This window comes from Dromaius novaehollandiae, unplaced genomic scaffold, assembly GCF_036370855.1.
Source record: "Dromaius novaehollandiae isolate bDroNov1 unplaced genomic scaffold, bDroNov1.hap1 HAP1_SCAFFOLD_30, whole genome shotgun sequence".
Lineage (NCBI taxonomy): Eukaryota > Metazoa > Chordata > Aves > Casuariiformes > Dromaiidae > Dromaius > Dromaius novaehollandiae.
Genome location: NW_026991333.1, coordinates 4,874,759 through 4,888,665, shown reverse-complemented (window position 1 = coordinate 4,888,665; position 13,907 = coordinate 4,874,759). Strand labels below are relative to the sequence as shown.

The following is a 13,907-nucleotide window of genomic DNA, read 5'->3' as shown; positions in this document are numbered from 1 at the left end:
CTTCTTTGGTCCTCTCCAGCTGCTGGGAGCTCTGGGCATGCTGCGCTGCCAAGGCGAAGTGCTGTGGAGATGAACCGGGGGTGAGGGCCAAGCGCGAGGGGGTCGTGGGGCAGCCAGAGGGGTGTCCGAGGGGGTGTTGGCACGGGGCTCTCGGTACCTCGGTGGTGAGCTCCTGCAGGGTGGTGCGGAGCTCCTCTTTCTCCTGCTCCTGCAGGGATGGGGACAGTGCTGGGGAGCAGGCCTTGGAGCCCCCCGTGCACACGCCCGGGCATCCCCAGCACCTACCAAGCCCCGGAGCTGCTCCTGCACTGCAGCTGTCTCCTGCTCGCTCTCCTTCAGGCAGCTCAAGAGGGTGCTGAGCTCTTCCCTCAGCCCCACGTCGGGCTCCTCAGCCCCCTCCCAGGAGCGCTGCAGCCTGCGGGGTTGAGGAGAGGGGAGGCTGCTGAGTGCAGACCCCCAGGGCAGAGATCAGGCACCCAGGCAGGCGGGTAGCACCCAGAGCCCTCCGGGACGGGTGGCAGGGCCCGCCCCCCACCTCCACCCAGCCCCGCAGGGCCCCCATCGAGGGCCAAGGCGTGCAGGGGCTGCAGACAGCCTCCGGGACCCGAGTCTCAGCCCCGAGCAGGATGGAGCCATGCCCACCCATCCATCCCTTCTTCCAACGCGCTGCTAGCTGCTCGCAGGACGCCACAAGCCTGCTCCTGCTCCAGCAGCTTCTCCAGCAGGTCCCGGCGTTCATCCTGGTGCCGCCGCAAGCAGAGCTGCAAGTCCTCCAGCTCCATGGGCACAGGCATGCACTGCAGGCCGAGGGGCCGGCAGCTCCTCTGGGCCAAAGGCGCTTCACCCCCTCAGCCCGAGAGAGCCCTTCTCCCAGGGGCCGCAGGCAGCTCGGTGTCCCGAATGCCAAGGATGCTGCTCTGCCCCACTGTGAGGTCGCCCCAGCCCGCCCCGCCTTGCCCTGCCCCAGGCTGCTGTGACACGGCTGCTCTTCTCTGACCTCACTGCTCCTCTCTGGCAGCACCGCTGTGGGGCTGCTGGAGCCCGAGGGGGACCCGGGGGTTGCAGAGGCCTCAGCCCCGCCCAGGGCTGTCTAGACACGGCCACCTCGACACCAGCCCGCAGGGACGTGCATTGGTGAGGGCAAGACTGCTGGGCTTTGGGGGCTCAGACCCCCACCCTCATCCCCACTGAGAGCTTGTGTAGAGAACTGGTACTAAATGCAATGTTGTCTCGACATTGCTGCTGCTGCTGCAGAGCTGCTACTGCCAAGGCGCGTCGGGCAATGCTGCACCAGTGTCCCCGGGAGCCGTCCGCGAGGTAAACAGCCTCGTGCACCTGCATGGGGGAAAAAGGGCGTGAAAAGGGCAGAAGGTCGCCTCTAGGGAAACAGCATGTCTGGCACGAACTGCACGTACTCATTTGCCATCTGCGCATGAGCAGGAGACCCCCAGATGCCCCAGCCCATTTCTGGAAGGTTCCGAGAGGGCGGACTGCGCATGACAGTTAATCTGCCTGGGAAGCGAGGAAGCACCTCCCAGAGGTGGGGCAAGAACCTATAAAAACTGCAGACTGGGTGAATGGGGGGGTGGGGGGCTTGCTTGCGACGACTGAAGAACTCGAGCGGAGTCAGCGGAACCAGATGGGAGCTTCCCGCCTCTGCCCCCCACCTCCGCTGCCGCCGAGACTCCCAAGAGAAGAGGACCAACGGGACGCTGCTGGATCCACGGGTGGTGATATCTATCTTTCTCTCTCTCTCTGTCTGTCTTCCCCTTTTCCTCTCTTTTTCCTAAACGTGTGACGCAAGACGTGTCTAGTTAGTTGATTCCATTTTGCCTTAATAAATCTTAAAAGTGGTTGGCTGGTGTCGTTTTCACCTTAATTCAGTCCAAGGGCATCACGAACTTGGTCACTGGTCCTAAGGGGAGGGAGGTCGTCCTGAACGACTCCCTTCGGGCCGCAACATGGGAGTCCAGGGAGCCCTCTCAGATGGAGGCATCAACACGAGAGATGCACCTGCTTGGGGAGATGTTGCAGCATTCATTGCACCCAAGGGCAGAGGAGCCCAAGGCAGACACCTGAATCTACTCGGTGCTGCCAGCCCCCACTCTTTCTGGAAGGATAAGCACTCCTGGAGGAGAATCACCCTCCTGCCGGATCCACCCATGCTGTGAGGGGGGAAGTCTTGCATCAGAGGGACTGGGGTTTTGGCCAGCTTCCCTAAATTGGAGGATGGGACTTATGGATCTTTCTTGGAGACCGCCAAACACCTCCATAAAGAGATCAATGAGAGGGCAATGAATCAAGCCCCTCCACTGGACACAGTCTGCACTGGGGAACAGGAATCTCAGCCCTCCTGTTCTCTGCAGATTCTTGCAAAGCAGATCTGCGAAAGTCAGCCCGATAGTGCCAGCCCTGCTGGAACACTGCTGGCGTTCTTTAGCAGAAATCATCACTAGCTGGATCTTGTTTGCAAAGTGTTTTACACGCAAAGCCTCATTCCCTCGTCCCCCCCTCTTCTGTTCACATCTCTATTTCTCCCTGATACATTTTTTCTTTTTTCCCCCACAGGAGAGGCATTGCGAAGAAATGCATGTCTCTTCCCTCCTGATATACTCATTTCTTCAGTGAGAATGTGTTTTGTGCTGCACTTCATGGGAGGGCACCAGGATTTAAGAACAGGGATGGTGGACGTGTTGAGGGAAGGGGTGATGTGGTGGCCTAGTGGGTTCAGGAGATGGGGGACGGTTGTGAAGGCCCAGCGTGGGGGCCAGTGCCATGCTCAGCATGTCTGGGGGTGGTTCCTGGCCTCGCTCCGAGGGCCTGGGCAGCACCGTGCGCAAAGGGGCACCCAGTGTCACCCAGGGAGAGGGCTCTGTTCAAGCCCTGGCAAAATGGGAGGATGCTGTTGTGGGAGGGGGAAGGGGTCTGTGCAGCACCCAGCCAAACTCGAGGGGCTCAGCTGGGGCCCTGGGGAGCTCCCCACTCCTGGCCCTGCTGTGATCTCCCCGGGCACGGTCTGGAGCAGGGTCTGCTGGGAGTGACCTGTGCAGCGGAGCTGAAGGATGCTCTGCCCCACGTGTGAAAGAGGCCCACGCTTGCTGCCCCACACGCGCACCCTCGGGCACCCCAGGCACAGGGACAGGGACCCCAGCCCTGCCTGCAGCTGTTACCCTTTGCATCCGCCCTTGTCCTTGGGCCCTGGCTCCTGTCTCTGGACGGGGAGGAAAGCTGTGCCCCCGGCAGGCACAGGCGATTCCCTCGGTGTGGGGCAGGGCAGCAGAAACGCGGCACCTCCTTTTCATCACCCTTGGGGCAGAACAACCAGCTCTAATGAACGTCCATCACACAGCAGTCACCAAAGCCCTGACTAAATGGGACTAGTAGGGTGCAAGCGGGTAGAGCAGGTCAGAGGTACTTGGACGTTGGGCCGTATTCCGAGAAAATAACCCCGCAGGGGCCCTTTGACAGGCCTGGCCGCCAAATGGCCGCGGGGCCGCAGGGGACCATCAGTCAGGGCTCTGGCTGCAGCCCCAGCGCTGCCCAGCATCTCCCCCCTAGCCCCAGGTGTCCAGGGACAGGCGAGGGAGAGAGGGAAGGGGAGAGGGAGAGAGGGAGGGAAGGAGGGAAGGAGAGAGTAGAGAGAGAGAGGAGGGAGGGAGGAGAGAGAAAGGGGAAGAGAAGGGGGAAGGAGGGAGAGATGGAGGGAAGGAGAGAGGGAATGAAAAGAGAGGGAGGAAAGAGGGAGGGAGAGAGGGAGAGAAGAAGAGAAGGCAGGAGAGGGGGAGGGAGGAAAGGAAAGAGGGAGGAAGGTAGAGAGGGAAGAAGGGGAAGGAAAGAGGGAGGAAAGGAGAGAGAGAGGGGAGGGAAGGAGGAGAGAGAGCTTTCTCTCCCTGTTTTTAGTGCAGGGAGGAGGGAAGAGGGAAGGAGGGAGAGGTGGAAGGAAGGAGAGAGGGAAGGAAAAGGAACAGAGAGAAGGAGAGAGGCAGGGAGGGAGGGGAGGAGCAGAGGAGGCCAGGGCAGCCCTGGGGGCACACAATTGCTCCTTTGCTCTTCTCCAGGGATGTCCCTGCTCCCGGGAGAGTCTTTCCCCAGGGAAGTGCATGGGTGCTGCCTGCCCAGCCATTCCTGGATCCAACCCTGTGCTCCTCATGGGGCTCCGAGCTGGCAGTGCTGCTCAGCAGAGCAAGTGGGCTGTGGTGCCCTGGGGCCACAGGGTGACTCCTCACTGGTCGTAGTTTTGCGTGTTGGATGCAGACCCAGCTGGATGGGCATCATTGCACCTGGTGATCCCCTACCGAGACATCTGTTGCCCTGTGGCCATGGATGATGCTCTGAGCAATCACAGGGCATTTCAAATGGCTCAGGCTGTGTTCAGGCGTGTCGCCAGATCCAGCCCATGGCTTCTCATTGAAGGTGACATGGACCACTCTGCAGGATCCCTTCCCTGGGCCTCCTGGGTCCCAGCTGCCTCTAGTGGGATTGCAGAGCTCTCACTAGCCAGGACATTCACTGCTTTAGCCCTTTCCCTCTGGATGACTCCACTGGATTTTGTGAAGCTCCATTCACTGCCCACCACTAAGCACGTGGTGCCCTTGGGGATGCCCTGTGCTCTCCTGATGGATCCATACTCCCTTCGAGAAGGACAAGCACGGGTGTCCAGCCATGTCATATGGGAAACACCACTTGACCATTCACGATCTCCAGGAGCACTGGGCACCCACAAGCGAGAGCTGAATCCAGCCCTCACTCCCTAACACATCACCTCTAAGCTCATTGCCTTGAGCCCAGGGAGAGCCCCGGAAAAGCACCAGGCCCTTTCAGGGGGAAAGTCCTTGAGCACATCCTTGGCTCCAGCTTTTGAAGGAGAGCCCAATCTTCAAGCACTGCACTGGGGAAATCCCATTTATTACAGAGAGGACAGCTCTGACACAATGAGAGACACATTTACAGAAGACCTCTGGGTCAGGCAGACTGGGTTCATGGCTGTAAGGAAGTGGGATGAATTCCAACACTACTGCACAAACATGATGATCACAGCAAGAATGCCCAAAGCACAAGACTTGTCTGAGGTACTTAGAAACCACCTGTGAAGAGGGATGGGCAGCTCATTGCTGCTGCACGAAAACCAGGAGAATCAGTTTCTTCAGGGCATCCCTGAGCTCCCTGTTCCTCATGCTGTAGATGAGGGGGTTCACTGCTGGAGGCACCACCGAGTACAAAACAGCCACCACCAGATCCAGAGACGGGGAAGAGAGGGAGGGGGGCTTCAGGTAGGCAAATATGATAGTGCTGACAAACAGGGAGACCACGGCCAGGTGAGGGAGGCACATGGAGAGGGCTTTGTGCTGGCCCTGCTCAGAGGGGATCCTCAGCACAGCAGTGAAGATCTGCACATAGGACACCACAATGAAGATGAAACACCCAAAGCCTAAACAAACAGTAATCACAAGCACCCCAAGTTCCCTGAGGTAGGAGTCTGAGCAGGAGAGCTTGAGGATCCGGGGAACTTCACAGAAGAACTGGCCCAGCGAGCTGCCTTGGCAGAATGTTACTCCAAATGTGGTCCCAGTGTGCAGCACCGCACTGAGAAACCCACTGGCCCAGGCAGCTGCTGCCATTTTGACACACACTCTGCTGCCCATGATGGTCCCATAGTGCAGGGGTTTGCATATGGCAACATAGTGATCATAGGCCATGACTGTGAGAAGACAATACTCAGCCAAAACAAAAAAGGCAAAAAAAAAAGAGTTGGGCAGCACATCCTGAGTAGGAAATGGCCCTGGTGTCCCACAGAGAATTGGCCATGGATTTGGGGACAGTGGTGGAGATGGTGCCAAGGTCAAGGAGGGAGAGGTTGAGGAGGAAGAAGTACATGGGGGTGTGGAGGCGGTGGTCGCAGGCTACGGCTGTGATGATGAGGATGTTGCCCAGGAGGGCAGCCAGGTAGATGTGTCAGCCTTGCCTGCAGTGGCCATGAAACAGTGGAGTTCCAGATCCTGAGTGATATGAGGAGGAAGAGTAGCAGAGCCCACACTCTGGATGTCAGAGGAGCAGACTTGGACCTACTCTTAGAGGGATCCTGTGGTAGGTAAGTCTGAAGGACAGAAGAACTCAAGAAAGGTGGCAGGTCTTTAAGGACAGCATCCTCTAAGCTCAAGAATGGCCCATACTGATGTCCAGGAGAGCAAGCAGAGATCTCAGGAGACAGAGTGGCTGAACAGGGAACTCACAACTGAACAACAGGACAAAAAGGCAGCACAGGCATGGGGAACAGAAAGCAGGGAGAGGCTGCAAAGCAGGAAGTGAGAAATGCTGTCCAGGGAACTAGGGAAGCTGTTAGGAAAACCAAAGCGCCTTTAGGACTGAGGCTACAAGCAATGTCAAGGGCAAAAAGATGATCTGCTATTGCTTCAGTAACAGTGAAAGCCTGAACAAGGATAACGTGGTCCCATTCCTGACTGGGGCAGGCAATCTGGTAACAGCAGAGGTAGATGGGTCTGGGGAACTCAATCCCTTGGCTTCAGCCCCCACCAGCAAGGTCTCCCAGGCCATTGTGCCTAGAGTCAGGAGTCCTGAGGAGAAAAACAACCAGCAGGGCCTGAGGACTGAGGCAGGAATTATTGGTACGTGTACAGGATTGGATGGGCTGCAGCTGAGGATGCTGAGAGAGCTGGCCTCTATCTCGCAAGGCCACTCTCTGTCATCTTGGAAAGGTGTGGAGACTCAGGGAGGACCCAATGACTGGAGAAGGGCAAATGTTACATCCCTCTTCCACAAAGGCCACAAGCACAACCTGGGCAACTACAGGCCGTTCAGACTCACTTTGATGAGGAGAGCGTCATGCAGCGAGCCCCCTCTGATCACATTTCCAGGTAAAGGAAGGAGAATGAGGTGCCTGGGAAGAGTCAGCACAGATTTCCTGAGAGGAAATCATGCCTCACCAACGTGATGGCTTTCTATGTTAAAAGAACTCTATTTATGGACGAACAGAGAGCAGTGAATGTCAGTTACCTCAACTTTCAGAAGGCTTTTGACACTTTCTCCCACAGTATACTTGCACACAAACGAGGCCTCTATGGTCTGAGTGGCTGGACAAGCAAATGGTCAAAGAACTGCCATCATAGTTGGATGATGGGGCTCCTCTCGCTGCTGAAACAGTGCTGATTAGGGGGGGTCTGGACTATCTCGGGGTCCAGATCATATTCCCTTTGTCTGGACCTTGGGAAATAACACCTACTATCACTGCTGGGGCAGTACTGATTTGTCAGGGCCTTGAGAGACAAGGGCAGGACCCGAAGAATGAAGACATATCCACCAGCAGAAACCGCAACAGTAAACAACCTATCGAGGGACCCAATAGGGAGCAGGAGACCCCAGACCTAAATATTACTATTGGTCCAAACTACTGTGTGAAGGGTGGAGAGCTTAGATTGGAAAGTATCATTGCCCAGGGATTTCTTTGTTCGGGGTCCCTCTTTGGAGGCACCCAGCCTGAGCTGTAATTCGAACGGAGTCAGCAGAACATCACTGGACTCGGACTGGTGGTAGCCAGCTCTTTCTCTCCTTTTCCAGCTTTCTCTATCTTTTCCCCTTACCCTCGTCCCCCTCTTCCCTTCGCCTCTCCTTCGCCTTTCCCCACCTTTTCTCCCCACTTTGTGGAAAATAATGTTAAACGGTTGTACGATATTTGACCGGTTTTAGCGTCTTAATCTCGTCCTTGGGATCGTAACGAAACCCCCCCGATATTGGATCGGGACAAGGGATGGGGTTGGATTTTAAATTCTGCGCCCCGATTGCTACATGAGCAAACTGTAAACCCTGACTGATAAAGAGTGAGCCCCACAAAAGAAAGGAATAACCCGTAACTCCTGGGTGAGAGACCCTCAGCAGCAAGCTAAACAATAAACCTTAAGTGAAAAATTCCAAACCCTCAGCTTTAAGCAACAAGCACCAAAGCACCCAAAGCTGTTTCCAGAGCATGGAAACAGTCAAGAGAAGCCAAGGAGTTTTGCCCGCAGCTTAGGAAGTTTTCCCTTCCTTTAGAAGTACAGCAGAACAGGAAGACAAGCACCAGAATTGCATTACAGTTGCTGTTTAGAGGCTTGGTTTTAGCCACCATTCAAATGTGAGCATGTGCAAGCGTCACTCCACGGGACTGCACTAAGCTGCACTTGCACTGAACCTACCTGAAAGCCTGCAAGCACTAATTCATCTCTGGGTCAGGCAATTAGTATGTTTGGTCCTCTCAGCTCCGTGGGCAAACGGCCACAGCCAGCGGCGCCAGTGACCACGGCTAGGGGACGAACGCCTCGCACCTCCCAGCCCCACTCGCGTACGATGCAGCCCAGGACTTAGCCGTGTCCACGCCGCAAGTCAGAGCTCATCCTCCACAGCCGGCCGCACATCTCCGCAGAGCTCCCAGCTGCGACGAGGCTCCTTCGACTGCCCGACTGGGCTTCGGCACCTGCAAAGAGGCCAGAGCGGTTACCGAGAGGCCGGGCAACTGCACGGCCCTCCTACTAGAACTGCTCCCTAGTCCAAGGCCCGTGATTGTTCCCACAGTCGTGACCGACCCTCCCGTGCTGCTTCAGTCACCCTCTCTGGCACTGCTTCATCGCAAAGATGTCAGAGCGGCTCTCACACACAGGCAGGCTCGCTCAGGCACCTGGCCACCTCCAGCCTTCGCTAGATGGTCCTCTGCAGGGAAACTGCCTCTGACGGACACTCTCAGAAAGCACTGTCCAGCCAAGGCAGGATAAAAACTGAGGCCTCCAAAAACTCCAGACTCCAGAGAGACGGAGCTGACGGGTTATGGTAGGTTGTGGTTTTGCTGTGTACTCTGGCGCTGTTGCTCGTACACATGTAACCCCATTTCTCTGCTATAGCAAAGTTACTTTTGTAGCTGGCTCCTAAAAGGAACCGTAACTTGCGACAGCAAAAATCCCGTCTGACGGCAGTGGTAACCGGTAGCTTTTCGCGGCAGCATATAGTTGTTGCCTGAGGTTCCGAACACCTAGGATTAACACAATCTATAAATACAAAAATACTGCCGCTACAGAGTGTAAAGCCAAGCCAAGATTTCTGCAACCGAAAAAGAAAAACCTCTTTGCGTCTGACAGAACGAGCCGTATGCACCAGTGCCTGTAGCTCAAGGCTAGCGACCCCTCCCAGGCGACGCTCTTCTGGCAGGCTGCGGATCCGAACTCCTCCCGTCCTGCCTAAGAGTCTCCGCTGGGACACGACGACTTTGCCAGCCAGCGCCTGTTGATGGAGGCAGAGTAAAATCCATCGCCCTGCAAAAGTACAGAGCAAAGAAAGAAGAAAAAAAAAAATCAAAGCTCTGCAGAAAATCGTAAGAATCCAAAGCTGTCTGCAAGCACAAAAGCGGATCTAATACGCACACGAGCAAGGTAAACGAGAATACACGAGCCACGAATACCGCTTCCCCCAGCCCCTGGTTTGGAAGCTACGGTGACAGTCAGGCTTGCCGTGACAGGGAAGTTAGACTAAGCAGCCGCTAGAGATTAATCTTTCAGAAACCTTCTGCGTCCGCATTTCTGGCACAACCGTGCTCTGCCCCTCCATCCATTCAGGCACACGCCAGAAGATCCACTGCTTGTAACACTTGCACAGTAACCACCCCTCTGCCCCCGCTCGTTAAGATCAGCGCCCGCTGTGCCACCTGGATAGAGGATACTCTGCTGTCTCTTCATTTCCCTGACGTTACTACTTTAGAAGGAACTGAACAGATTGGATTGCCCCTGTGCGATCAAAGCTAAAAGTCTCAAAGACGCTTATCAGCCCAGATTGCTGCTAAACAGTCTTTCTCACAGCCAGAGAATTTTTGTTCTGGCCCCAAAGGGGACGTAAGGGTGAGGCTACCGGCACTCACTTTCCTTTACCGCCATTTTCTAGCGGTGCTGCTCCCACAGAGTCAGCAGATGTGGAAAGCATTACCGAAAAAGGCTTTCCTTGTCCTGGGAATTTGAGGGCAGCAGGTTTTACAGCCACTTCTCCCAGTTCAGTGAAAGCAGCGTCACGTTCCGTGTCCCAGCTCCATTCATGACTCCCTCCCACTACTTTCCACCACGGTCTGCTGATACCGGCAAAGCCACGTTAACGCTGCTGGAGGAAATTAAATCTTCCTAAAATTGCTCCAAGTTGGAACTGATGAGAAGGAGCCTTAATTCCACAAGGCTTTAACCCTTCTTCTATCCACCGTCTTCCTGTTTCCCCAAATACCATTGCCAGGTAACTAACCCGGGGCTCGCACTCATTGAGCCTTCCTGAAATTGATCTCTTAGTTTTACACTTCAGACACTTCTCTCTCGCTCCCTTCCTCTTCACTAAATCTGGTCACTTGACTACCAGTCCCCTAAGACAATAATTTGCTGTCTCGCAGCTCTTAAAAGTATGATGCTTCACAGACACGTAAAGTCACACGCACAGATGAACGTACGCAGCATACGTCTCGTAATGCGTACAGACCTTCCGTTATATGTTGGTGATCTATTATTCCAATCACTATTAACAGCGATCCTTCCTCGCCAGGAGGAACGGGCTTTCCCTTTTTCTAGCAGAGGGAGACAGCTTTCACTTGGCTCCATTTGATTTTATTACTTCAGCTTGCTTATATTCATATATAGTCTCTTCAACTTCAGCCACGGCAATTAATCTAAAAAAGTAAGTATTACATCTTTTCCTTTCCATAGCTGCATGGACGATAACAAAACAAAAGAGAAACAGCCAAAGCAAAGCTAAGGCACATACAGGTAACAGCAGCCACAGGGTAGGAATGGGTTACTTAGTCCTCAGCGCTGCCTCTGGGAGGCCGAAATAATGGCTAACAGTCATTATCGATAGTTACCTTAGTTACCCGTGCCAGAACGCCGCCTCCTGTAGCAGTTCCTGGTGATATCGAGGGTCCACTGCATTTTGGCTTCCTTGTCTCATCCCGTCCCTTCGGTATTAATCACAAGAAAATGCTTGTCCGTCTCTTCTCTTTGTCAGCATTTGCTGTCCTTGGTGCCATCTCTGTAAGAAAGCGATAAACTCGCGTTTTACTTTCAGGGAAACACTTAGGTTTACGCATGATCTTTTTCTCTTTACCCTGTTTTCTCCCCCCCCTCCCTTTTTTTTTCCTTCTTTCCCTTAAAGGAAAGATATTAATACGGCACGTTACATCATATGTTACAGGGTAAACAGTCTGGAAACGTTACATACAGCAATTAGGGCTAGGTTATTAGGCAGGCGGGCACATCGCCTAATACTTACCTAACGCCATCTTCCATGAAACCTTATTTTTATTCTGCTTCGGTATTACTGTGACTGTTCTCAAACCCTTGTAGACGCGCACTTAACTGACAACACTCTCGATCTTTAACTACGTGGAAGAACGATAGCCCTTGATTTGCCCGTCTCCGTTTCAAACCTATTACCTTCTCGAGACAGCGCCTAGATTCCTCTTACGCTCGGATGCTGGCCTCACAGGCGACGACCAAAACGAACAACCGGATCCCCAGGTCTCGCTGCTTCTCTTCGAGATGTCCCCCTTCGGTGGACTACCCTGCCAAACAAACCAAAAAGACTGCCGAGGCCGCGAGGGTATCAGGTGTTTGGACCACTTCTCCGAGGCTTTCGGGGTGATTGACGTAACCACGGCGGTAATTAAGAGTCCCCATTGTCCCACAGGCTGGAGCAAGACATTGTTGCTGCTCTGAGGAGGTGCCTAAAAGCCACGCTGTTTTCTGTAGCGTCACTGGGACTTCCCAGAGCCCATTGGTGTTCTCTTTGGCTTTTCCCGAGCCTTTTAGGTTTTTTAGGCTATTCCTTAGCCCACCATTTCATGGCAATGTTCTCCTTAAACATTGTGCACAGCACGATTATCCCAGATCAGCCACGTCGTGTACGTACAGAGGCTTCTCAGAGGCGGCTCAGAAGAAAAGAGAGAAAAACCTCTTTGTCATCTGCGCATCCACCCGTCAACACTCTTCACCAGGAAGCGCTGTAAACTCCCGGTTCCCTGAAGCGGGACTGAGTCGAGGCGGAGACGCAGATCACATCCCATCTTTGTTAGAATGCCTCACTGCTGCGGGGCCCGGGCCCGGGAGTGGTTTTAGGAATGTTTGGGGCTTTGGACAGAGTGCAGGGGAAGGTCTGGAGTCAGTGACAACGTTGCGGCAGGGCTCAGAGGTGTTGTGGGGCCTGTGGGGGTGTTGGAGCAGGATTTATGGGTGGTTTAATGGCTTTGGGGGGGGCTGGTTGCAGGAAGGGTGGGACTCTGCGGGGCCCTCGGGGTGGGGGTGCCATCCCAGATGTGTAGGGAGCGCACAGGGGTGCCCCACCTGGCTGTCAGCTCGGCGGGAGGAGCCACCAGTCTCCCACCCCAGCAGACGGGGGTAGGGGGGGAGGGGAGAGGAGGAGGAGGGATCTAGGAGCTCGCACAGAACGCCAGAGGAGGCAGCAGGGAACTCACCAAGGGCCCCGCATCCCAGAAGAGCTGCCAAGGAACCCGCGTCCCAGACGAGAGGAGGCATCAGGCTGCCGTGCCGCTGCTGGACACATCCAGACCCCCGCGCAGACACCCCCCCACACACTCCTCCAGGCTGCGTCCGCAGGGGCGAGCGCACGTCCTGGCCCGCGCTGGGGAGCAACCGCAGCCCTACAGGCGACACACGCAAAAGGGAGAGTCAGAGCCGCGCTCCGGCAGACCCGGCGCGGCGCGGCGCAGCGCGGAGCCAGGCCCGACCCCTCCCCCCGCCCCGCCGCCTCCACGCAGCGACGGCCCCACCAGCCAGGACACAGCCCGACGCCCGCGGCCACCCAAAAGTACACCCTCGCCTCACCAGGGCCCCCCCATGCTCGACTCCAGGCGGCCTCTGCCCTCGCCCGCCGCCGCCCAGCCAAAACACCCGCCCTGCTCGCCGCCATCGCGCTCCCTGCTGCCGCGCATGCGCCGCCGGCCGCCAAGTGCGCGCAGCCGCACCGCGCACGGGCTGGCTACGGACCGCGCGGGAGGGGCGGGGGGGAGCGGCAGCGGCAGCGGCAGGGAGGCGAGACCCGCAATGGCGCCCTCGCGTGGTCGCAGCGCCGCGCTGCAGCCGGCCGGCTCCCGCGGGCGACCCCGGCGCTCAGGCCGAGCAGCGAGCGCCCCGAGGCTGCTCTGCCCGCGCCCGAGAGAGCGGCGGGGATCCGCGAGCAGGCGCCGGGGCTGCGCCGGGGAGGGAGTGCCGCGGAGCAGCTCCGAGACGGCACTGCCCGTCCCCGCGCCCCCAGGAAGCGCCGAGAAGGAAAAGCCCTCTCGGGAAAAGCGCTCCCGGTCCGCGAGCACCGGGCAGGGGGCACGAGCGCGGCCCCTTCGCTTACCCGTCCCCGAGAGAGCGGAGAGTAGCGGCCAACGCGGCGACCGGCAGCGCACAGGTGTGCGCCGGCTGCCTGCACTGCTCTTTGCACGCAGCGGTGGCCGGCGGCGGCTGCAGTGCTGCCTCGTCGACACGCGAGGACAGCGGTGAGCGGGGCGGAACGCAGTGCGCGTGCGCAACGCCGCTGAGCGTGCGGTGCCGCTTTTCAGACCCGCGATGGCAGCAGTGAGCGCGGCGGAACGCAATGCGCATGCGCGCTCCCTTTCGCTGCAGTACCGCCTTCTCCCCAGGGTCAGGGTCCACTCAATAAACAAAATGGTGTGATAAATGTTGTAATCTGCTCCAAGTGCCTTCGTATAAGAGAACGACATCAAAATGAGGTATTGTTGCATTTAGTCTCCACTACACGTGCTACCCCAGCACCACGGACTTGCTTTAAAGGATCAGTGACGTACGCGGTCTGGCAGTGATTAATATGCACGGAATGAATATGCACTCGATCAAGTAGGAGTGTTCATAAAAAGCTTTGCCAGGGCGTCGCTAGGT

At 56.4% G+C, this 13,907-nt stretch overlaps 1 protein-coding gene and 1 long non-coding RNA gene across 5 annotated transcripts in view; one reads left to right on the top strand and one right to left on the bottom strand.

Annotated features, from left to right (window-relative positions):
- The window catches only part of LOC135325828 (PIN2/TERF1-interacting telomerase inhibitor 1-like), a 205,911-nt gene that overhangs the window by 46,528 nt on the left and 145,476 nt on the right, over window positions 1–13,907 (top strand). The window lies entirely within an intron of this gene.
- LOC135325839 (uncharacterized) lies at window positions 1,594–12,589 on the bottom strand. Of its 4 annotated transcripts, XR_010386584.1 has the most exons (6): window positions 12,476–12,589; window positions 11,439–11,566; window positions 10,868–11,034; window positions 9,136–9,293; window positions 8,895–9,013; window positions 1,594–8,464 (listed from the first exon to the last, which is right to left on the bottom strand). It is a non-coding gene; the product is annotated as an uncharacterized LOC135325839 (long non-coding RNA). The 4 variants fall into 4 exon arrangements; XR_010386585.1 differs by lacking the exon at window positions 8,895–9,013; XR_010386583.1 differs by lacking the exon at window positions 1,594–8,464 and having other exon boundaries at window positions 8,680–9,013.